The sequence below is a fragment of the Macaca nemestrina genome, chromosome 1 (genome assembly GCF_043159975.1).
Source record: "Macaca nemestrina isolate mMacNem1 chromosome 1, mMacNem.hap1, whole genome shotgun sequence".
Taxonomy (NCBI): Eukaryota; Metazoa; Chordata; class Mammalia; order Primates; family Cercopithecidae; genus Macaca; species Macaca nemestrina.
In genome coordinates, this window is record NC_092125.1 from 196603839 (window position 1) to 196628324 (window position 24486).

At 48.8% G+C, this 24486-nt stretch overlaps 1 long non-coding RNA gene across 2 annotated transcripts in view; it reads left to right on the forward strand.

Annotated features, from left to right (window-relative positions):
• Positions 1-24486, forward strand: part of LOC105494731 (uncharacterized) — a 328173-nt gene that overhangs the window by 169364 nt on the left and 134323 nt on the right. For both annotated transcript variants that reach the window (XR_011622975.1, XR_011622974.1), the window contains exons 4-8: positions 1204-1454; positions 6520-6584; positions 8341-8514; positions 9062-9984; positions 11092-11249. This is a non-coding gene — a long non-coding RNA (uncharacterized lncRNA). The remainder of the gene's footprint in view (positions 1-1203; positions 1455-6519; positions 6585-8340; positions 8515-9061; positions 9985-11091; positions 11250-24486) is intronic.

Below are 24486 nucleotides of genomic sequence, written 5' to 3' on the forward strand. Positions count from 1 at the left end.
TTTGCCAAAGCAGGTGTAGCCACTGTGGCAGGCTGACCCTGGGGCACCGGGACACATTTGCTGGCTGTTTGTTTGTTTGCTTGCTGGTCTCCCAGCCCTGGAGCTGGGGCTGATGTGCTGGGGAAGTGCATCTGATCAGCCTCAACCTGCCTGTTTAAATTTCCACTGCTGTCGGTGCTGGGGCTGGAGAGTGGGCATCACTGGGCTCCTGGATCCTTGGAGGCCACTGTGGTAATGATCTCCTTGCTCTCCCTTCCAGCTCCAAACCCACCCTTTCTCAGTCTGCTTGCCAGTAGCTGGGCACTGAGAATTATCCTCTAGTGGAAGACAATCCTGGGCTTTGTTTGACGCTGAAGCTATTTTCCTTCCAAAGCAGGAAGCAGAACATCAGTGAGGCAGCTCAGAGCCCCAGAGGACAGACCCCTGTGCTAGATGATACCCTCTCTGGCCTCTGACTCTCTTCTGATGGGTGCCCTGCACTAATGCTGATCCTTGGTCAGGCTCATCTGCTCTATCTGATAAGCTCCCGTCTGGAGCTTTTCCTGATGTCCAATCCACAGTGTGTGCTTGATCCTCCCCCTGAACCTATCTCCAGGTGGTGTCTGTGCCCTGCTTCCTCTGTCTTCAGGCTCTAGCCCATCCTGGTCTCCATTTTGCCAGATTCTATCCTTCCTAGCTCCTGCCTGGACCAGCCTCCAGACAGGCACAGGCTGGGTGGACTCCTGGACTGCAATCTCCACTGCCAGCCCGTCTTATTGCCTTGGTTTATGTGCTGCCTTCTGCATGGATTTCCCAGTTGTGTCCCCCAGGTCCTAGCTGGAGGTATAGTCCTGCCCGGCATACCAGCCCATCTGTCTGGAACTCTCATGTGCCCAGTTCCCATCCAGCTTTTGCCAGCTTTGTCCTCTCTTCCAGGCCAAACGAATCCTGTTCTCTGTGTCCCTGGCCAAACCTGACACACAAGAAATTATTATGTTGCCATCCTCTGCTCCATGTGCCTGTCCAGTAGATCTGACAGAACCGTGGATATTGGATCAAGACCACCCCTCCTGGAACCTAAAAATACTGGATCCAGTTTTTGCTCTTCCCCCACCTTTTCCTGATCTTGTCCTAAATTATAGGAAGGCTGCAGAATGAGGGACATCTGCAAACTCAGTGGCTCATGCCTGTGTGACCTTGGGCAATTCCCTTTCTTTCTTTCAGTTTCCGTTTCTTTATCTGAGAGATGAGAGGGTTGGAAATAATGATTCCCAGGGGTCCTTTTACCTTTGAAATATAATGGAAAACAAGAGACCCTGAAGACAAAGGGTATTAATACGGTGGTCAAATCAAGCTGGATCTTCTCTCCCCTCTGCCGGGGGCCTCCACATCATGCAGGACTTGGCAGTGGATTTGCAGAAGACTCGGCACAAGGGCCCTGGGCTCTCACCTTTAGAAAATGGTGCAATTTAATGGTAATGCAATTACAGATGTGCTGAGATTGAAACAGCCCATCTTATCTCAAACTCATCTTCCCCACCAAGTATTGGGGCAGGTGCTGATCCCTAATAGCTGCTGAAATGAATTTACTAGGCAGCTGGGAGCTCCTAGGGAGGGGAGCTGTGTGCAGAGAAAGAGAGGATGAGAGGAGGAGGAGAGATGGAGAGAAGGAGGATGGGAGCAGGGAGGGAGTGAGAGAAAGAGAGAGGGAGAGAGATGAAGAGAGAGGGAAGGATGGAGGGGGGGGATGGTAGGGAAAGGGGGAGAGAGGGAGGCAGGGGGGAGAGAGAGAGAGAGAGAGAGAGAGAGAGAGAGAGAGAGAGAGAGAGAATGAGATGAAGCAGAGAGAGAAGGAGGGAGCCAGTGAGAGTGAGGGAGGAAAATAGAGGAAGGAGCAAATAGGGAGAGAGGAAGAGAGAGGGCAAAAGAGAAGGAGAAATGAAGAGATAAAAGATGGAAAGAATGAGAGAGACCACGAGGAAGACAGATGGAAGAAGGAAGCCAGGAAGGGAGGATGAGAGATGAAGTAGGCAAGGCAGGGGGTTCCTAAGAAGTTGGAGATCATGGGAGAAGAGAGTAAAGTGGGGAGAGAAGAGGGACAGAAAGATAAAATGAAGGGAGAAGATGAAGGAGGGGGTGAGAGAGGGAGCATGTGAAAATGTGAGCACTATGAAGGGAAGAGGGGAGAAGAGAGAAGAAGGGAAAGAGATTGAGAGAGTGCCAAGGAGAAAGGAGGCGGTATGGAAGGAAGGAAGAGCCAAAAAAGAAGGAAAGGGAGGTAGAGAGGGAGGGGAGGGGAGGAGCAAAGGCGGGGGAGAGAGAGAAGGAGGGTAAGGGTGCGGGGGAGGGGGGCGGGAAGGGAGAAGGGGGGGCAGGGAGCGGGAGAGGGGAGCAGTCGACCTGATGATTCAACAGAGAGAAATTGAGTGAGAGGAAGGGTGAAAAAAGGGGACAGAGAAGGGTCTGTGTTTCCTAAATACTGAGCTTCTCAGACCCACTAGAGCCTCTGTGCCATCCTGAGGACAAGTTCAAACAAAAAAGAAAACAACAACAACAACAACAAAGAAAGCCATGAAGTGGCTGGTAGGAATGAGCCCCTCACGACGAAAGCAGATGACAGACAGGGCAAGAACGGGAGAAGGCACTTGAAGAAGTGGACCCAGAACTAGAGAGAGGATTGGGAGCTCTGGAAAGAAGGAAAATGTAATGATCCAAGACCCTAGAATAGGCACAGCTCCCCAAACAGTCAGCCAGTTCCATTAGCCAGCGTTCATTCGTACTGCCAAGCAATCCTGGGATAGCTTGGGTTCAGCACCACGGACAGCCTCCGCCACGCCCGCCTGTCCCCCCACCGCCACCACCGCAGAGACTGATCTCTCCTGCAGCTCCCTCCCACGTGGGCCCCCGGCTTCTCCTGAAAATGACTCCTTTGGGCGGCTGGCATGCAGGCCTGTGAGCTGCTGAAATAGATCAATTATTTTTCAGAACATGGTTTTGATCCCGATGTTACTTCACTGGATCACTGAGTGGAAAGGGCTCGCAGAGAAAATGGCATTTTTTATAACCCTGGCAAAATGCTCCCGCACTGATGAGATGAGCCACCCAGCGAGCGCGCGCGCGCACATATGATACATAACTAACCAGAAGCATAATCTTCTAAATTGAAAGCCATAATGTTTGCTGTTGGAGCTAAATATTAACAGGGCGTTGTCTCCCAATGACCCTCGGGAGGCAGCTGGCTTAGCGGGAGGCTGTCGTCATATTCAAGCAATTTGATTAAATTCTTTTCTGCCATCAGAATTAAGAAATGAATAGTTTTATGAGAGCCGTGCCACAGAGGACAGGAAAATAAAATGCCCAGGCAAGAGAGCGGGGCCAGGTGCTTGCCAGTACCTGTCTTGTTGTTCTGGAGGGAGTGATACCACCCTTCCAGGATGGGGCTAGCTCAGGACTGCAGATGGACCATTGGGTGATAGACACTCTCTCCTCCCTCCAGGCATCCCTGCCAACCTGTCTTTGAAGCCTTCTCCCAGTTCACCTGAGAGACCAGTAGATACACATGTTCCTTTTCAGGAAACCTCTCGATTATTCATACAGGAGGCAGTAAAATATAGGGGCTTAAGTCATGGCCTCTGGAGCTAGGCTATCTGGGTTCAAACCCTGGCTCTGCTTCTCAGCAGCTGTGTGATCTCAGGCAAGGCACTTAACCTCTCTGTGCTTAAGTTTCTTTGGCTACAAAGTAAGTTTATAGTAGTATCTACTTTGCAGAGTTGTTGTGAGGATTTAATGAGCACTAAAATCCTTAGAATAGGGCTTAGTGTATAGTAAGCACTATATAAGCATTACTACTATCTGATTTAGGTTGAACTGTATAAAATAGCTGTTTTGCAGGTAAAAAGAATCAGATATTAACATCTTAATATGAAGTTTACATAGTAAGATTTTTAGCAGCTGTGGCTACTTTCCTGCCCTGTGGACCTCATAGCCCAGCACTATTCTAAATGTTCTTGTACTTAAAAAGGTACTAACAATATGCTACGTTTGCATTCGGAAAAAATTCTTTTTTTATTAGAAAAATTCCAGTTAACCACAGACTCAGAAAGTTTTATCTGTGTTTCCTTTGGAGGGGGGAAGGCAAAAGGAGTTATTTGTTGACTGCCCTACTAAGCGTCATGCACCATGCCAGCTGTGTTGCAATATTACGCCTGTTTAATGCTCTCAATAATCCTATGAGGTGAGCATCAGGTCACATTTTATAGATGAAGAAACTGAGGTTCAGGGAGGTAGAATGATTTTATAAAAATTATACAGCTATGGAGGCAGAATAAGAATTCAAACCCACTATATCACCCTAGAGAAAGAGGGCAGGATAGAACTCATGTCTGATGAATCTCCATCCTTCTCTGTGTTTCTCCTCCAGCCTTCCTCTCAAACAACCCCTTCTGTTTGTGTCTGTGTTTCCAACACAAGCTTTTTCCTTTTGTTTCCTGTAAAGTAATAAAAATATAAGATCAGGGACAAGACTGAGAACAGCCCCACTGCCTGTGCAGAAGACTTACTCTAAATTTTAACAACCTGGTCCTAGAAAGAGCCACCTCTGGGACACCTGCTCCTGAAAGCAAAATCCTGTCCATAGTAAATAGTCCAGAAAGAAGTGGGAGGTTGTGGGAATTTACAGAAATTGAGGGAGTAAGCTGGTGGGAGGAGGAACTTGGAAAACAGCTGCCTGAAACATCATTTCTATTGGAAAAGAAACAGTCATGGAAAATGGGAGGCAAAGTATGAAATTCCATTTTTTCTTACTTTGAGTCCATGTTGAGCCCCGGTGAGAAGTAGGCAGAAAGCATTCTGTTCTGACCATTAAAATATCAGGTGAGCTTGACTTGGAAAACTATCTTTAGTGGTTCTTTGGAGGGTGAGGGAGGCTGGAGAAGGACAAGTTTCCTATACAACCTTGGGGTGGTGGTGGGGTCAGTGGGGGCCTGGCTTTCTATTTAGAAGGGGGGTGAGCAGCGGTGGCTCACGCCTGTAATCCCAGCACTTTGGGAGGCCAAGGCGGGCGGATCACGAGATCAGGAGATCGAGACCATCCTGGCTAACACAGTGAAACCCTGTCTCTATCAAAAATACAAAAAAATTAGTGAGGCATCATGGCAGGCGCTTGCAGTTCCAGCTACTCGGGAGGCTGAGGCAGGAACCTGGGAGGCGGAGCTTGCAGTGAGCCGAAATCCCACCACTGCACTCCAGCCTGGGTGACAGAGCGAGACTCCGTCTCAAAAAAAAAAAAAAAAAAAAATAGCATGCTCAGCCTAGGAGGGCCTGACCTTAGGAAGCATGCTAGGGGCAGTTGGGGACTTAGATGTGGAAAGAGAAAGTAGTAGTAGTACAAGTAGTACCATTTATGCTTTCACATCCTTATTTAATGCTTGTCACAACTCCAAGAGGTTGGTATTATTATCTCTATTTTACACAGCACTATTAATCAAATAGTAATAGCAGCCGTGCGGTAGTGGTGGTGGCAGTAATAGTCACAGCAGTCACTGTAAGTACTTGCTGAGCACGTCCTGTCTGCCCAAGGTATTTCTATAAGCCTCTGTGGTCTGCAACAGACATAACCAGGTGTCTGTCCACCATGGGGTTGTGCTCCCCTTCCATACTGTAGGGTTGTGCCCGGCAGTGTTGCCCAGCCTGGGTCTATTTCTATTCCTAACCCCCTCACATTTAAATGCTGCCCATGGCTTGGTCTCATTCACGGAACATGAGGAAGATGATGCGTGTTCCACCTGGGTAAAGGTGGGTAAAAATAAGGGATGTCCTCCCCAACTTTGCTCTTCTGTTTATTGGCTAGATGCAGAGGGCTCTGTGCCCCTAGAGGATGGCAGAGAGAGGGGATGGAAGGAGCCTGGGCTCCCAAATCACTGTGCAAAGGATGGTCACCAGTTAAAAAGAAACTCTCATTCAACTACTGCATAAATGAGAAATACCCTTGTATTGTGAAAAACTCCTGAAATAGTGGAGCTTATTTGTTATAGCAGCTACCATTACTCTAACTAACATATGGATATTATCTCATTTAATCTTCACAGCAACTTGTAGGAGACAGGTATCAATAACCCATCTTAAAGATGAAGAAACCTAAACTCAGATGTTAAGTGATTTGCCTAAGCCTGCACAACTAGTCAGTGAGACAGCCAGAATTTGGAAACAGATCCCTCTGACTCTAGGTTTATGGTGCCAAGTTGCCTCACTGTGACCTTAAAGGGAGGAGTGAGAACAGAAAGGGTGAGTGATTTTGGGGATTGAACTGCGGTAGAAAGGCTGTCCTTGCCCCAGAATGAGAACCAGCCTTGAGTGTAGATCTGAGAACAACCTTCTGACTAATGAGTACACACCACATGCTGGGCTTAGGTCCAGGAAAAGGAAGGCAGGGGAAAGGGGGTGTTTTGTGTGTCCTGAACCTGGGGAGCAGGCTAAAGGGGCCTCTGGGAGGCTGATGTAAGGCCTGAAACCAAAAGCATGAACTTGTCCTTTCTCCTCCAGGCCCGTTCCCCTGAGACATGGAAACAAGAATAACGAGCACCATAATTCTAACAGGAGACATCATAGTAGGTATAGTGGGAACTGGTACTTACATAGCACTTACTTTGTGCCAGGCACTCTTGTAAGTTCTTTACATATATAAATGTAAACCTCAACACAGCCCCATGAGGTAGGTACTATTATTATACCCATTTTACAGAGGGGCAAACAAAAACACAGAGGCACTAGTAACTTGCTAAAGTCATAAAGCTGTTAAGAGGATGGAGCTGGTTACAGGAACACGACTGGGGCCAGCACTGTCTGGAGAGAGGGATCCAGGCATGGCCTCAAGCAAGGCCACCTCATAAGACCAGTGAGAAGGTTTGGTGTCAGCGCACCTGACCCCGGTGACTGCCTGGATTTGCCTGTGGGCCTTCCAAACTCCAGCTTAATTTTCGCGGGCAATTGTCTCTGAAATCCTGACTAACTTCATGTGGGGTCTCCACAGGGGTAAGGAGAGGACAGCACATCAGTAATTGGGATTTACTAGGGAAGAGTGTTTATGGAGTATGAGAGGGTGGATGAAGAAACACACCTTCTATATGTCCTGAGAACAGAGCTTCAGAACTCGGCAAGGCCAGATATTTGGGGTGGAGAAATTGCCCAGGCTGGATCAGGGCTCAGGAATAGCAGAGTCTGAGAGAGGGTGTAGGCCTGACTGTGTATGGAAACATGTCCTGCCAACAGTCCTCCTACAGTGAGGAGTGGGATGCTCTGTCACTCCCTGTATCAATGTCTTAGTCCTTCCGGCTGCTGTAAAAGAATCCCGTAGACTGGGTAGCTTACAAACAGCAGAAATTTATTTCTCACCATTCTGGAGGCTGGAAAATACCAGACCAAGGTGCTGGATGTCTGGTGAGGGCTCTCTTCCTGGTTGATAGACAGCTGTGCTCTCACAGTGTCCTCAGTAGTGGAAGGTGAAGGAGGCTCCCTTGGGCTCTTTTATAAGGGCACTAATACCACTGATGAAGACTCTGCCCTCATAATCTAATCACCTCCCAAAGGATCCACCTACAAGTACTGTCACATTGGGGGGTTAGGTTTTAACATGAAAATTTTGGGGGACATACACATTCAGTCCATAGCAATCAGTTAGGGTTAGTTTTGCAGTGTAACAAACCACCCTGGCTCTTAGGGGCAGCTGAGCGACTCTGTGGTCTGGGTTCAGCATGGCTGAGTCACTTATGTGTTGGCTGGTCTGGATGGACTCCAGTGGCCTCACACATGGGTCTGGTGGCTGATAAGCTGTTGGTCAGGGTGATGAGGGTGACTGACCCATGTGTCCCACATCCTCCAATAGGCCAGCCTGAGCTTACCCATGTGGTAGTTGAAGGAATCCAAGAACAGCATGAGGCATGCACTTTGCAAGTGTCTGTGACGTGTTTTCTATACTGTCCCACTGGTGAAAGCAAGTCACATGACCAATTCTAGAGTCAGTGTGCAATGGGAGTACCCAAGGGTGCAGATACAGGGAGACATGAACAAATTGGGCCATTATATTTCTGTGTTTCAGCATCTACGTCTGTGGTAGATGCTATACAGTTAAGACTAGGGGAGCTCTTAGGGACATCATCCCTGAAGAGCTTTGGAGTCAGGGGATCTGGAGTCCTGATGGAGTCCTGGCTTTATTCCTAAATGTCCTAAGAAAAGCAATCTCAGTTTCTCTGCCTGTATAGTGGGTGACAGGGTCATTGTAAAGATCAAATGAGATGCTTGAAGAAGTCCTTTGTAAGCTTTAAAACACTGTAAAAAATGCAATTTTCTGCTGTTCTTCCCCCCTAGGAATGTAGGTGGGTCTTAATAATTTCTCAACTTGGAATTGTCTACTTCGTGGCAAAATCTCGGCTTCCAGGATGACTTCCCGGCCCACCTCTGGAGCAGCTTCGCTCAACACCAATGTGCTTGGGGAATGCAAAATCACTTTAATATTGGCTGGAGACAAACGTAATTAGGAAGGTAAATCTGCTGAAAAAATAATCGTATTATGCAAATGTGATTAGCAATGACTTTTGGGTTCTTTGTTATTTGAGAGTTTCTGTTCCTTGGCATGCATGTGGAGAGTTGGCTGCTGTGTGCATGGGGTGTCTCTTAGTAGGTGCTCAGGAAATGGGAGCTTGTGAACACAAAAGTGGGGGGAGGAGCATTGGGAAGGGACTCCTCCATCAGTTCCCAGGGAGAATCTGTTGGTCCCTGAAGCTTCTGAGCTGATTCCTATCAAGGAGGTCCAGTGAGTAGACCCCAACTGATGACAAGGGTCCCTAAGAAAGAAAGGGGCTTTTTTCTTCCAGGCTGGGGCTGGACTTGAAGAATAATGAGCTGGAGCTGTGGTCTAGGGGACAGCTGGCTCTGGCAATGGGGTTTCCCTTATTGAGGGGCTGGTGGGTTTGCGGGTAGGACCTGGCTCTGCCTTTATGGGCTACCAGGAGGTGGTCAGAACCTGGAGCAATTTCATGCCTGGTTGGGGTCTGGTGTATTAATTTATAGCAGGAATCTTCCTTTACAGTGTTGGAACCAACAGTGGTCTCTGATGGAATTGAGAGTTTTCCTCTGGTCGTGGCTGGAAGGTCACACATTGTGGCTTTTGTAGCCCCTTTGATAATGGTGATGATGGTAAAGAAAATAAATAAGAGCCACCCACTTAGTGAGTGCTTACTAAGTTCTAGATGCTGTGCTAAGTGTTTCACGTAATTACCTCGTTTAATTTTCCTAACAATTGTATGAGGTAGGTACTATTATTATCATTTCTATTTTACGGAGTAAGAAACTGAGGCAGAGTGGTTAAGTGATTTTCTCAAGATCACCTATATCAGTAGCAATTTTCTCAAGGTCACCTGTGTCAGTGGCAGAGTCAGGATCGGGACACAGACCTAGCCTGATTCTGAAGTCTATGCTGCCTCCCAGCAGGCCATGAAAACCCCAACCTTCCCTGCAGGGCACAGCACGAATGACTCTGTTGTCATTGTCTTTGCTGCATGCACTTTGCAGTCTTGCCTGTACACACTCCTAGCCATGCTCAGGTCAGCCCAAGGAGACCCCAATGTGCCTAGGCTTCTTCACAAATTTCTGGAAGCTGGCACCGTCCTGCTCCACCCTTGGTGAGTGACCTGGCCTCTGACCACAGCCAACCAGTCCAGGCAATTGGGACATCTGGGTCTGGAGTGGGTGAGCCTCCAGGGAAAACTGAGGTGGCTTTGGGGGCCCCTGAGGCATAGGGGATGCTCATGAATCCCCCTTCTTTATGGCTTCTCTCTAGATTTCTAAGCACCCAAGATTTCTGCCTGTGCCCCCATTTCTCTCTTGGCCCTTTGGAGGCCTGGGAGACCCTCAGTGTGACTCCCTCTCTAACTTCTGAAAGGAGTGCAAAGCCTCAGGGAAGTTCTAAGAATCACTCTTACGCCAGGGCCATGCTGGTATTGACCAGAGCAGGTAAAGGGCTGGTGGTGGTGGTGGTGGTGGGGAGGATATGATGAAGTCAGCACCACCCCTCAGGGCCAGGGCAAAAGTTCTGGGATGGGAAAAACCCCACTGCCCCGGCCCAGCACAACCCAGCCCAACCCAGCCCACAGTTCCCACCAAGGCACAGACAGGTTCTTCCTAGACCTTCATTTCCAACAACCACTTGGCCATCCTCTTCCCTTGGACATCTCCATGCCTGACAGACCTGACAGACCTGACATGTACAGAGCTGGCTACTGCTTTGCCCACAAACCTGGTCTTTGTCAGTGTTTCCTACTCAGGGATGGCATCCGTGATCCACTCCTTGGCCTTCACCCTTACATCTAATCACCAGTCATGGTCCCACATGGAAATGCTGCCAAATCTCTCCCATGCTTGCTGCTCCCTCACCCCTACTCCTTCCACATTGCCTCCAATTAGCTCACCATCTTGCACCTATATTTACTGCAGAGACCCCACACTGGCTGAGCACACCCAGTTCCAGTCTTATCCTGGTTCACGATCACGCTGCTACCGTAATCATTGAACACATACTATCAATCGGCTCTCCATTGCCTATGAGTGACATCAAAGCTCTTGGGCAGCATCCAAGGCCTGCCAGGATCGGCCTCACTCTCCAGGCCTTCTCCCCTGGTGCCCCCTGGTGCCCCTCATAGCATACCAGGTACCAATCTGCCTTCCCTTATAATGGGCTCCCTGTGTCTTCAATGCCACCCAGAAGACTTCCTCCTGGGACAATATGAGGCTGCATCCCATGTTGTCTCTGCCATCTCAGGTAGCTCCTGGGGCAGTGTGCCACCTCCTCCCGCCTTCCCCCAGTGCTCTGTCTGCTTCCTCATTAGAGCCTGGATTGCGTTGCCGTTATTGGTTTACACTCCTGTCTACCAATTGGCCATCAGTTCCTGGAGGGCCCGAACGCTGGCTCATTTATTGCTGAATTCTCATCCCAGCAGAGGGCATGGCACATAGTAGGCGCTCAATTAGTGTTGGTTGAATTGAATTCCCTCACAACTCACAGAATTGATTCGATTTGGAAATGACATTGTATCCAGAGAATTGACTTTTGTCTCTCTCAAGGGCTTGTGATGATACAATTCACCTCCTCATTGGCTGCTCTTTTTGAAGAAAACAAAACTCCGATTTCTGTATGGAATTGAGCTTGTGGTCCACGTGGGAGGGGCGAGAGGCCTTGCAGTGGAGCGGACTTTGCTTTTCTCAGGGAAGGTGTGTGGCAGGTGAGGCATGTAGTCGTGCTGTGGAGATGAAAGAGTGGGGGCCACTGTATTGTTTTCTGCATTTGAGCCAGAGGCTAAACGTAGCCTTCCTTCCTCCTGGCTAATAAATAGGAAAATAAATTACCAGGGCACTAAAAGTTGCATTAAGCAAATAAACATTTCGGCAAGAATTATATGTGACATTCAAGAGAAAGCAAATAAACCCTAAGTTATGGGGACCTGTCAAAGCTCTAGGAGAATTAAGTAACTAAAAATCGTTAGTAGCGTCTTCGACAGCTCTTAAACCTTCCCTGTCTCCCGCCCCTGCTCCAGGAGGTCTGAGGGAGGCCACGTGTTTCCTGTCTGTGTCTTCAGAGAAATCCTTAGGTTCCTGGGGCCTCAGATCTAGAGGAACCTCAGAAACCTTCCAGGCCAGTGCTTTCAAACACCATTCTGTGGAATCCTGGGGTGCGTGGGGGCACTGCAGAGGCAGCACAGCCTACATGGGGAAGGAGCAGTTCTGAGGGCTTGGGGCCCATCCTGCCCAAACAGAGAAGCTCCTCTTTGATCTGTATGGTGTTAATAGGGGATTAATTAGAGTGGAGTGAGAAATTCTTTTCTGGGAGAATAATTCTGCTAAGTGATTTGAAAACCATTGTCCTGGAGCAAACACACACCTGATAAAGAAATCTCCTCTAGAACACCGTGGTAAATAATCGTCTAACCTCTTCTTGAACACCTCCAGTGACAGGAAACTCATTCCAGGATTTCTACTCAGCCCCAGTGTTCTGCATGACATTCCCATCCCAGGACTCTGCTGTCAGAAGGCTTGAGCTCTAGTCCAGGCTCTGCCATTTACTCACTGGTGAATGTTGGGCAGTAACTGAAGCCCTCTGAGTCTCAGGTTTCCTATCTGTATAAAGGAGATGATATGGGGCCTGGCGCCGTGGCTCATGCCTGTAATCCCAGCACTTTGGGAGGCTGAGGTGGAAAGATTACTTGAGCCCAGGAGTTCAAGACCAGCTTGGGTACCAGTAAGAACTTGTCTCTACAAAAAAATAAAATAAAATAAAATAAAAAATACAAAAATTAGCCTGGCATGGTGGTGCACACCTGTAGTCCCAGCTACCAGGGAGGCTAAGGTGGGAGAATTGCTTGACCCTGGGAGGCAGAAGTTGCAGTGAGCTGTGATCATGCCACTGCACTCCAGCCTGGGCAACAGAGAGCCTGTCTCAAAAAAAAGGGGAGGGTGATATATATTTTTCCTGCTGCTGTGACAAATTACAACTAACTTAGTGCCTTAAAGTGACACAAATGCATTATCTTTCAGGTTTCAGGAGTCTGAAATGAGTCTTAAGGGGCTAAAATTAAGGTGGCACCAGGCATCAGGGTTATGTTCCTTCTGGAGGCTCTAGGGGAGAATGCTTCCTTTTCTAAAAGCCACCTGCATTCTTTGTCTCATGGCCCCTTCTCCCATCTTCAGGCACATTTCTCTAGTCTCTTTTGTCATCACATCTCCTCTGACTTGGGCCCTCCTGTCTCCCTCTTACAAGAATCCTTGTGATGACATTGTGCCTGCCCAGACCATTAGAGCCTCTTTCCATCTCAGGATCCTTGGCTTCATCACACCTGCAGCGTCTCTTTTGCCATGTTAGGGAACATATCCTAGGTTTAGGGGTTGGGATGTGGCCATCTTCAGGGGTTATTCTTATGCCTCCCGCATAGTGACAGTGCCTGCCTCAGGGGACGTCTGTGAAGGTGAACCGCAAAACCACAGTATTCACAGGACAGAAGAGTATTCCATAATGGAGGAGTCGCAGGTGGGGCTGGGAGAAGGCTGAGAATGCAGCCCCCACATCTATTCCCAGACGTACTTGATCCATAGATGCACACGTGGGATCCCACTCAGGAATAATGGAAGTAATCCATCCCATTTGTGTGGCGCTTTACAGCTTCATCAACAACATCACATTATTGTGTTTCATTTGCATAATCAACTTGTTCTGGAGGAGTGTACTCTTTGGCTTTAAAGATGAGGATGCTGAAGGTCACAGAAGCCCAGAGACCTGCTTGAGGCCCATAGCCAGTGGGATCTGAGCAGAGATTTGAACCCCCATCTCCTGACTGCCAGGGATCTGGGGGTTTCCCACAGACCCCCATAGACTCAGAGATGACTGGTCTGCCCAGCAGGGACGTGTTCTTCAACTAAACATTGATGAGGCTGAGATTTAGCTTTGCTCTCAGGCCAGGGCACAGGGCTGGGTGCAGAGCCTTCCTTGGGAATCCAGGAAACAGAAGGGAAGCTCTATGGGGCCCAGGGTATCATTGCAGGCTGGGTTATACAGGGATGGGAATTCCAACTTTAGATCTAAGAACTTTTCCTTTTTCAGAGGAAAAGAAGGTCCTACATTTCTCACTTAGGTGTCTCATCAAAGACACAGCCATTGGGCCCTGACAGTGAGAACTGGTTTAGAAACCTCAGGTGGGATCCCAAGGCAGGGTCCTCAACAAGGCTGGCCTCCAGACTTTCAGAATCTCATAGCAACTAGCATGTAGGTGGCACCTACTATGAGGTCCAGGCTCTGTTCTCAGCAATTTACACGGAACAGCTCATTGAGTTCTCACAGCAGCCTTGGGAGGAAGGCACCATTGTTGTCTCCACCTTACAGATGCAGAAATTGAAGCCCCAATTCCAATCCCTGGAACTGGGATTCTAGCCTGGAGGGAGTTCACTCTGTTAACCACCATGATACTGCCTGTCTGTGACAAGACGAGAGGGTGGACCCTAGACCTGAGGTCTCAGGTGTACTAGTTGCCAGATCCCCTGCTTCCCTCCCAGGTGATGGGGGTGGAGAAGTAGGAGGCAGGGCCACCCCAGCTCACACTTTCCTTGCCTTGGTTGGCCCCATCTTGCACTTTTGCTCCCACAAGGCAATGGGAGTCATAGGAGGCTGGACCAGCATTGGGCTGAGCTGCTACTGCTCCCTCTGGCACGCATGACAGTGGGGTGAAGCCAGGGAGGATAGGGTGAATCACGCAGCCACTTCACTCAGACATGTCTGGGTACAAATCCCAGCTCCGTGAGACCACTTGACATGCAGTATCTCATTCAACCTTCACAGCAGCCCTGCAAAGAAGATGTCATGGTCCCCTCTGTGGACGAAGACACTGAGGTCCAGACAGGCAGGAGTAACTTTCCTGAGGTCACTCAGCTTCTATGTCGAAGACTCAGGCCTGGACCCCAGGGTGTGTGACATGAAGCCAGAGCTACTCCACGACACTGAGCTCTTACCAGTGACCTGGGTGTCTTGCTGGGGACATGGTGGCCACTCAGCCCTCGGACGCTTCCCTTTCCTTCGGTTCAACCTTCCTTTGGGACAGGATTTTGCCACTTTGGAGTCTTCCCAGCCAGGAGTCACAGGTCTCCTTACAGTTACAAGTTAAAGACCCCAGGAGGTCTGAAGATGGGACAAGAAGGAGAATGACCCCCGTGACATCCCCTCCTCCACTGTCCTGCAACCCAGCCCGGGGGACTTCCCCTTCCTCACCAGCATCTTTGCCAACTTCCGATGAATTCAGAGCCCTCTGCAGCGGGGATCTAAATTTAGACCCTGTGCTCTGTTAACTCGGTGAATAATGCTAATTAGCATAACAATTCTTCCTGCAATTAAGTTGGGGAGGGGGATGAGGTGGTGGCACTTGGTCCAAGAGGAAATTACACAGGGAGGCTTCTTATTGCTGGTTTTGGGAGGCCTCACTGGAGGTGTCTACTTGGCTTAGCTCTCTTCTTGGATGGCTGGATCCAGAAAGTGCCTATTTGGGGTGGAGGGAGGGGGTGCCTGTCTCTAACCTTATTGTGATGTGTTATTGGTGCATGTATCAAAGTGCAGTTCCAAGCCCTGCATGGGAATAAATTAGGTTTTGTAAGCAAGCTGTCACCTGCTCTGAAAGGTGTGAAAAAATTATGAACTGCATTGTCCTGGAAACCACAAAATAGCACTTCCTCCCTGAAGTAAACACATAAGTTTGGGATATGAAGTTGAAATGAAGTTATATTCGGAATTTAGATATATTTGTTTAGGGAGATTTGCCAATTCTATTGCTTGACCCGGCAATATGAAGTTGCCTCACTGTGCCGTCTGGATAACCCTTCAGGCCAGAAGCCATCAGTTTGGGCCCTAAGATGCCCCCTGTGGCTTCTAACCTTCCCTGTGGCAGGTCAGGAAGTCTGACATCTTCACTGGATGGGGTGTGATGGGGCGGCCAGGATGCTGTGGGCTGGGGAAGGTGGTGGAGGCGTGAAAGGGGCCTGGAGAAAGGCTGCACTGGGCTCCCCTCCATTACCTCTGATGACCCTCAGGTCATTACAGACAGCTCCTGAGCTCTGAGACTCATCTCCTGGGTTTTCTTGAATACTTTCATGGCACATATCTTTCAGACTCTATCTCCATTCAGACATCCCCTTTCAGGGCATTCTTTCTGAGTCGTACAGAACAGAGAGGGACTCTCTCCTCCATTTCTCTGATCATAATACCTCTATTGATGCAGCCTAACGAGGCCGCTTTTCTGTAAGTGGCCATATAATTCTGTTAGCTCATGTGGAGCTTCTGGACAGCCAAAATGGTAATGAGTGATTGAGTTCATTTATTCATTTATTCCCTATCTGTGTTAGGCACTATGCTAGTCTCTGGGGATGTGTGTGAGAGATGAGTCAAACGTAGTCTCAGCCCCAGGGAAGGCACAGTCTACCTGGCGAGAGAGAGAGAGAGAGAGAGAGAGAGAGAGAGAGAGAGAGAGAGAATGGGAATAGGATCCGGTATGAAAGGCACTAGGATGAAAGCATGTATAAAAGGGGAGTCTGGGAAAGCCTCCACCTAGGAGGGAAGAGATCATCTGGTCCTTGAAGGATGTATAGGAGTTTGTCAACTTGTGTTCACAAGAACTTCTGCCAATTCAGGTCCCTTCATCTTTGGTGCTTGAGTCTCTAGCATTTGAAAATAGGGGAAGGATGTTAGATTTACGTTAGATATAATCTCTAAACTTGGTGCTGGCCTGTCAGTGGTGAGCCTGAGATATGCCATTCAAATAAATGAGCTCCCTTTTCTTGTCTTGAGTCATTCACAGAATCGATCCAGGTGCTTTACTGTGTTCTCTCTTGTGTCATTCAAGAGCATGGTACAGAGGAGAGGGCCAAACTCTGAGGCTCTGCAGCAAGTTCTTTCAGTGGCTCAATTGCACAGGTTGACTTCTATGCCCCATCCTGGTGCCCACATGACCTCCCACCTGTCGTCTCACCAGGAGCTACCAGAGCCCCCCTTTGCCTGCTGTCCTGACCCACTCTCCTCCCAGTTGCATATTTATCTAACTGGCCCCTGTGCTCAGGGGCTCAACAATGCCAGTTTTTACTCTTGTCTAGGCCCTTCACCCAGTGCCTGGTGGATGCAAAGCCCCTGGAGGCAGGCATCGTTCTTTCTATTTTTCAGAAAAGGAAACAAACTGAGGTTCAACCATTAGCCCAGGGTTCCACAGTCAGGAAGTGGGAGAGCTGGGATTTGGTACCACAGAGCCCCAGGATAGAGATTTCATGTTACTTAATCAGTTCCATGGCTTTAATTGCTGGACATCAAGCGGGGACTCGTGTCCTGACAGGTGATCAGAGCCATATCCTCATGTGTGACCCGATGTGCGGTCTGACCTGTGTTCTGACCCACATGGCCTGCCAAGAGGCCTGGAGCCTGGCCTGCCATTAGGTTGACACTCTGTCTGACCTGCTTGCCACACGGCCTAACATGTGGATAAATGGACACAGCGGCTAAAGTTCTGCCCACTCCAGGAGCCATGAGCTGTCTGGTCATCTCTGCTCCCTGGAACTAAAACCTAGGCTGAGGCAGGCAGACTGAGAGGCAAAACCATGTCCCTCCTTGTGAGAAGAGGCCCACCAAGGCCTGCCAGGGAGATGGGATGGTGTTACGGGCGCACGTGCGCGCGCGCGCACACACACACACACACACACACAAACACGGTGAGGGCTGGCATCCTCCACGAGCGCACTCCCGGTCCCTCCATCGTTGTGTGGAGCAAGCTGCTGGCTCTCTGTGATGATGGATGTGCCTCCTTGTGTCGCCCAGCTCTGCCTCCCCCTACATTCTGTGTGCAGGACTCGCTGAGTAAACGACTCCGCCTGGTTGCCTGGCGAGAGTGGTTGACGGAGGGGTCGGGGGAGGGACGGAGGAGCAGAGCCGTTTGTCTGGAACACCAGAAGGGGAGTTGGCCACTTACGGCTGTGATGGATGGCGATTCGGCTCTGCCATCTGTTGGAGCTGGCAGGCTGCTTAGCACAGCACTGCACACCTGGCTGGGGCATCCCTGTGGAGCGGGGCCCGCCCATGTCAGGGCCCAGGGACCCGTCTCCCGCCCCCCAACACGCTAGGGCAGGAGACTGGCAGGGAGGTGAAGGAAAGATTGTACATACGCCCCAAAGAGAGTCTGGTGGGCCTCTCACCTGTTTTCCTTACTCATCAGCCCAGGACCTCTGTGAAGGGAGGCTGGGACATGCCTGGGCGTTTCTGGGCCAAGAAGAGCCCATTACAACTTAGCCACCCACCTCTTTTAGCAAAGAATATGTGCAAAGCCCTTGGTACAATATCTGGCACACTTGTGCTCAATAAAAGCAAGGCAAGTTGGACCATGCTTCTTTGTCATCCTGGCTAGCTCCTGGGAGCGTGGGGGCATGAAGATGCTTTCAAGGTCACCTGGCTGCTTGGGTGGGGACCAGGAGGGAGTGACACTTTCTTAGGTGCTTTGGCCCTGCTAGCCACACCTTCATCTGTGCTGTGGCCACCCTCCCTCTATGATCCCAGAATGTTAGCATTGCAAGGATCCCTGAGAACCACCTACTCAGAACTGTCTAATTCACAGTTGAACACTGAGGTCCAGAGAGGAGAGAGGCCAACTTCAGTGGCCTGCAGCACTCTGCCCTTCTTTCCAAACCCTCTCTCTCCTCCCCAGAGGGCTCTCTCTGCGGCCTGGAAGTGCACCAGGCCCTGCCCTAGTACTTGGGCTTAAATGGGTGTCCCCTCATCAGGCCTCTGCTGCTCCATCCCATAACTTCATCTCTTGGGCTTACCCTGTCCTCTTTTGCATGCTCTTCTGCATGGGGCCTAGTCTGTTTCTGGGAGCTTCCTCAGTGTCCAGGTCACAAAGCCCAAACCTCATGCTCTGGAGCCTTCTTCTCCAGGATAGATCTTCTCCAGGGAGGCACCTCCGGGCCTGTGGCATCTGCTGCTGTCAACTGTTCCAGTATGAGATGATTCCCACATCAGCCCCTCTGCCTCAGCTTGGAGTCAAGTTCAGATTGGGCCAAAGAAAAACACAAAGTGGGGCATCATCCATACACCTGAATCTGCAGCTGCAAAGCCATAGCTTGTCTGGGTAGGGCAGCTTATCCATTTTAAAGTGGAGTTGGGGGTGCCTCTGATAAGAAGAAATAGCATGAGTAAAGGCCTGGATGAAAATCAGTTAAAATCACAACAAATTCTGTTTGGCTGAAATAGAAATTGCAAAGAAGCATCATGATTTTTCCCTGCTCTCATAGTATTTTGTTATTTTGGAGAGGGAAAATGTGGGCATACGTTACTTTAATAGGGAGTAAAGTTCCCATAACTCGGAGGAAATTGAGAAGAGGTGATAGTATAGCTGCAATCTGGCAGGGCTTCTTGGAGGAGGTGACATTTTAACTTCCAAATCTTGCTGGAACTCCTTGTTCCATTCTATGACTCCAGGGGAATGAGACAAAAGGGAGGAGAAGTGCCATCAGGGCTCTGGCAGGAAACAGATGGCCTTCCATGTTAGGATAATTGGAGCACGGTTTGGTAATGGGACCATTTATAAAGGTGTGGGCAGGGGGTGGGAACCACAGAGCATGCAGCATCCCGGGGCTGGTGACAACTGAGCTAAAGCTGGGCCTGATATCCGGAGGCCTAAAGGGATGAGGAAAGGGAGCAGTTGCCAGGTCTGGATGAGAGTCTAGGGTAGCCCACTGAAGGGGCTGACTTTCGGAGAAAGGACTCAATGCGAGGTCACCCCACAGGGAGGGGGTGATACATACATTACCTCACATTCCACCCTCCCACTGAGTTCACCCGGGGGCTCCCTGTAGTCAAACTAAAGGGAACCAGAGGTTACGGGAATTCTCGGAGGTGACAGCCTCTCAGGGAAGAGAGCAGGGGAGTAGGAGTGGAGCTGGATCTGCAGGATAAAGCAAACAGTCCCAGCACCCCCTCCCCCAGATGACCCAGAGGGTCTTCTGGGTCCCAGAGGGTGAGAACACCGGAAAGTAAACCCCGCTGACTGAGCCCACAGTTTGCTGAGCAGGTGGGGGTGCGTTCTACACTGATCACATCCTCACATTCTCAGGACAGCCTTGGGAGAGGTGCTATTGTTTCCACTTGGCAACTGAAGAATTGAGGCTCAGAGAGGTGAGGTGATTTGGCCAAGGCCACACAGCAAGGAGACGGCAGAGTGGGGACTGCACGGCTGGGAGTCTGTCTGACTGTAAAGACAGTGTGTATTTTTCTGACACTATTAACACCCCATGGGGGACCCAACTCCTAGCAGTTACGTGGAGCTGCCCGTGGAGAGGTTGATTCAGCGGGTGGCATTGGCTGCAGGAGGTGAGTGTTGAAATGCCAAGCCTACTTCTAGACGTGACAGCTGTTCTTTGTTTGCCAGGCAGCTGTGGGCTGCGGCGTTCTGTGAGCTGGGGAAGACTGGCTCCCCGAAAAAAGCAGGAGCATACTGTGGCTCCTCTTAATTGATTTGCAAATGTACTGAAGAATTGTGGTAATTCCTTTAAATTTTACTCCCATTCAAATTTTGGAGGTAAACATAATGAGAAAGGAAAGTCAGCACCATGTAACGCAGCAAGAAAAAGGTCTAGCATTTTATTTTATTTTTACCCTGGGCATAAGGAAAGCAAACTCGCTATGAATACCTCATTATTTGAATTTCAAATATTTCTCTCGAGTTGAACACAAAAGGAAACTTAAAAAAATATTAACGCACACTCACACATACATATCCTGAACAATTTCTGCTTTTGAATATGTGACTCAGAATGTCCTAGTTTAGGTTGTAATAGCGCAATTGCAAGAATCAATCAGCCTTAGATAGATGTGTTTACTCAGAAGTGCTTAGAAAGGAGACCAGTCAAAGGAACATTAATATCTTAAAACACTGAAATTATCTTTACCAAAGAACATTAGCTATAAGCATTAATATTTGGGAATTCTTTTTTGCTTGCAAAGTGTCTACATTCAGCTGAGCCCTGAGGTCAGGTTGTGGAGGAAAGTGAGGAGGTAGTTACTCAGATAAAAGCAAAGCACGCTGGAAAGAGCTCAAGAACTGAAGTCCTTCATTTATTCACTCACTTTTTCACACAGCAGTTATTAAGCAATAGAGAGTGTGGGCTTTGCAGTCAACAGACATAGGTGAAAGTCTCTGCTCTATCATTTTATTAACTGTGCCACCTGAGCGAGTTCTTTAACTGCTCAGAGCCTCTGCTTTTATGTCTGTAAAATGGGATTGATTATAGTGTAGTACCATCAAGCATTGAGGCAAAGAGTGACCTTTTAATGAACTCAGCCCAGTACTAGTACAAGGTAAAGTCCTCAACAAATGATAGTGATTTCATGACCTTTTCCATTGAGTGTTCCTATGTCCCAGACATTGCCAAGTATGGGGAAAAAGAGGTAAACCAAATGGGCATGCTACCTCTCTTCACTGAGCCTACCATCAAGGAGGGAGAATGGGGCAATTACAACATTGTGTTGCACCAAAGATGAGGTTTGGATGCTGGTTGAACTCACTTCTTCGCTGTGTGACCTGAGCAAGTCACTTCACCATGCTCATTCTGATTCCTCATCTGGGAAATGGTGATGAAACTTTCTGCCTTTCAGGGAGGTTGTGAAAACCAAGGAGACAAAGCACAACAAAAAGTTTCGGAAAGGCTGAAGAGTCTTGTTGTCGCACTGTGAGATAATTGCAAGGGAGGGTTTTGTTCTGGTGTGTTTAATCCTTCCAGGTGTAGAACCCAGGTAGAATCAGGAATGAACACCAAAAAGTTCTGCTACGGCTTGAATGTTTGTCCCATCCAAAACTCATGTTGAAACTTAATCTCCAATGTGGCAGCATTGAGAGGTGAAGGCTTTAAGAGGTGATTGGATCGTAAGGACTCTGCCCTCAAGAGTGGATTAATCTATTCATGGATTCACGGGTTATCTTGGGTGTGGGACTGGTGGCTTTACAGGAAGAGGAAGAGAGACCTGCGCTAACACCCTCAGCCCCCTGTTCATGTGATGTCCTGTGCCACCTCAGGACTGCAGAGAGTTCCCACCAGCAGGAAGGTCCTCACCAGATGCAGTCCCTCGATCTTGGACTCCTCAGCCTCCATAACTGTAAGAAATAAATTCCTTTTCTTTATAAATTACTCAGTTTTGGGTTATAAGCAACAGAAAATGAACTAAGACAAGTTTTCCTTCTTCTGAATCAGGTTTTCCCAGGATTCTCCAGCTATGATTGAATGGCCTTTGTGGCCCATCCTCCTAGGAGTGTGTACATTATCCTGAGGACAATGCGAGGGCCAGTGCAGTGTGTCAAGTGGGAAAGCAATAACATCAGCACTGGGTTTTGGGCAGATTCTGACTGTGTATGAGCCTGGACCAGAGGAGTGAGCCTGGAGGCAGAGGGCCCAGAGATGGCTGACTGGGACTCCCTCCTTGACCAAACTTTAGTCAGGCTCCTTTAAGCCTTTTTCTCAATTAGGCTTCACCCTTAGCTTGTAGAACCTAGTTTTAGCAAGAATCCCACCAAGGCATGTTAGCAAGAATCCCTCCCCAGTCCTTGCTCTGAACCAAGTTCCTCTTAGTAATTTTCTATTCATTCACTCCCTCACCCTCCCCTTTAGCTATAAATCCCCAGTTGCCCCTACTGTGTTTGGAGATGAGTTCAATCCTGCATGAAGTGTCTCTCCCCCAGTGCAGGAGCTCAAATAATATCTGTCTTGCCATTAAAAAAAAAGATGTCTGGTGCAATTTTACCTTGACATGGGGAAAATGCCAAGCATAAGCCAATGGGGACTAGAAGGATGGGAAAGAGAGGACATGCTTTGAAGGTAGAGTCAAATGGTTGATTCTGGGGTACAGAGAGGAGGGAATGGAGGAGCTGTCCCAGGCTTCCAGGTGGAGCAACAGATATGTGGAATCCGGAGGGGCTGTGGCTTTTGAGAAGAGAACACCAAATTTGATTTGGGACTATTGGACTCAGCCCAGTTTGCCTTTGATGCAATCCCTTTGGTATTTTCCTTCCAAATGCCACCCCTTTGGGCTTCCCCATCCCATTCCCAAGACAACCACTGAGTTCCCTGTGGCCCTGCTGTCTCTTGGCAATTCCCCTCCCCCTTATCAAAACTGACGTTTCTCATTCCTTGAAGAATCTGTTTTCCCTGGTGTCAGGTGCCTCATTTAAACAGCAAATCTGGGCTAAGGGATGCCTTTGCTCCTCCACTCTGCAGATATATTTGCATTTTAATGAGGACATTTCAGAGGTAACTCCTTTACCCCAAACACAAGGAAATCAGGTTTCAGAGGCCAAACACTAATGGTGAAAGAGAGCTTTTGAGAGTGCAAAGAATATGGGCTCTGGAATCAGACAAAGTTGAGTTCAAATCCAGGCTCAGAGGAGTCTTTACTTGTAGCTTGGCTGCTTCTAAGAGGGAACTGTTGCCTCCTTTTAGGAGCTAACCTGACATAACTTGGGCGTGCTTGATGCTTCAGTTTCCTCACTGTTTGAGGCCTTAGTTTCGTCATGTGTTGGGGGATGGTTGTGCCTCCCAAATGAGCAGGTGCACAGAGCTTCACATCCCAGTGAGTGCTCCCTCATTTCCACCCTCCCAGCACACACACTCTGGTGCTTTCCTTTGTGAGTTTGAAGTCTCCCCACCCCCACTCCCACCTTCCTCTCCCTTGACCTTTGTGTGTGCCGGGTGTGTGGTCTGAATCCCCAGTGCAGGAGAATTCCAGCTGGAAAGTTAGTTGTTTCTAAAGACGGGTGGAGAGGGCCACCCTTGTTGTATCGCAAGCCAGGAGCAGCGGAAGCCAGGCCTCACAGAAGGCGGCCCTATAATTAATCCCCCAGCATTCTCGCCACCATTGTCTCTTCCCTGTTGAGATCAGCCAATTAGCAGTTCCACACTCCTCTGCGTGGCAGCCACTTATTAGTGAAGACAAAGGCAGCATTGATTCCAATTTGTCCTGCATTTGGCTGTCTCTGAAGTTAAAGATTGCATTTGGGTAGCAGTGCTGGGGAAGAAACACAGGGGCAATGTAGAAAGAGCTCCTAAAATTAGTTTAAATAATTTTAGCTCTATTGTGAATGGCTAAACCAAATATAAACAGAAGAGAGAAGAAAAATCTTCGTAATGTTAATTACCATGAGCATTAAGTACCCAAAAATGAGGCGTACAATTTGTTTGGTGACATTCTGATAATTAAATAATTTTCTCCCATTGAGGCTCCTGGCAGGTTTGTGAGGAGCCTGGCTCTTCCTAAGTGGTTTTCTCTGGCCCCAAGTTATCCTCAAAATTCTATACCCCAGGTTTCGGAGTCCACAATTTCTTTCCAGTCCAGGTGAGCTGTGCTATGTCACTGTTCACTTGAGTGATTGCCTGGGTTTTGTGCCAGCCTGAGATACTCAGGGAGGAGCTGGGTTGAAGTCTGGGCTGAAGTGGACAGGAAGATTGCCCACTGCCCATCCATCTGTTCGTCTGTCCATCCATATTCATGTACTTTTGCATTGATGCATTCACCGTGTATCTTCTGAACACTTCTTTTGTGCAAGGCATTGAGGGTACAGAGATAAATAAGATACAGTTCTTGCCCTCAAATGATCTAGCCGAGGAGCGAGGCAGTGTATGTATAAAGAATTACTTATAATATAATGTCAAAATGCCTTATAATGGAGGTATAAGCAAAGTGTTTTGAGAGCAACAAAACACGTAGGGAGTCAGGGAACAGATTTCCGAAGAGGTGACGTTAGAATCAGGACTAAAAAGGAACAGGAAATTGGGAGGAGGGACAACAACCCCACCAGAGAGGACCAAGTAGAGACGTAGGCACAGTATTTCCAAGAGCCCTGGCAGGCTTGGGCGAGGGTGAGAAGGCTAATTTAGGGGAAGCCAAGGGTGAATGGAAGGAATGTCTGA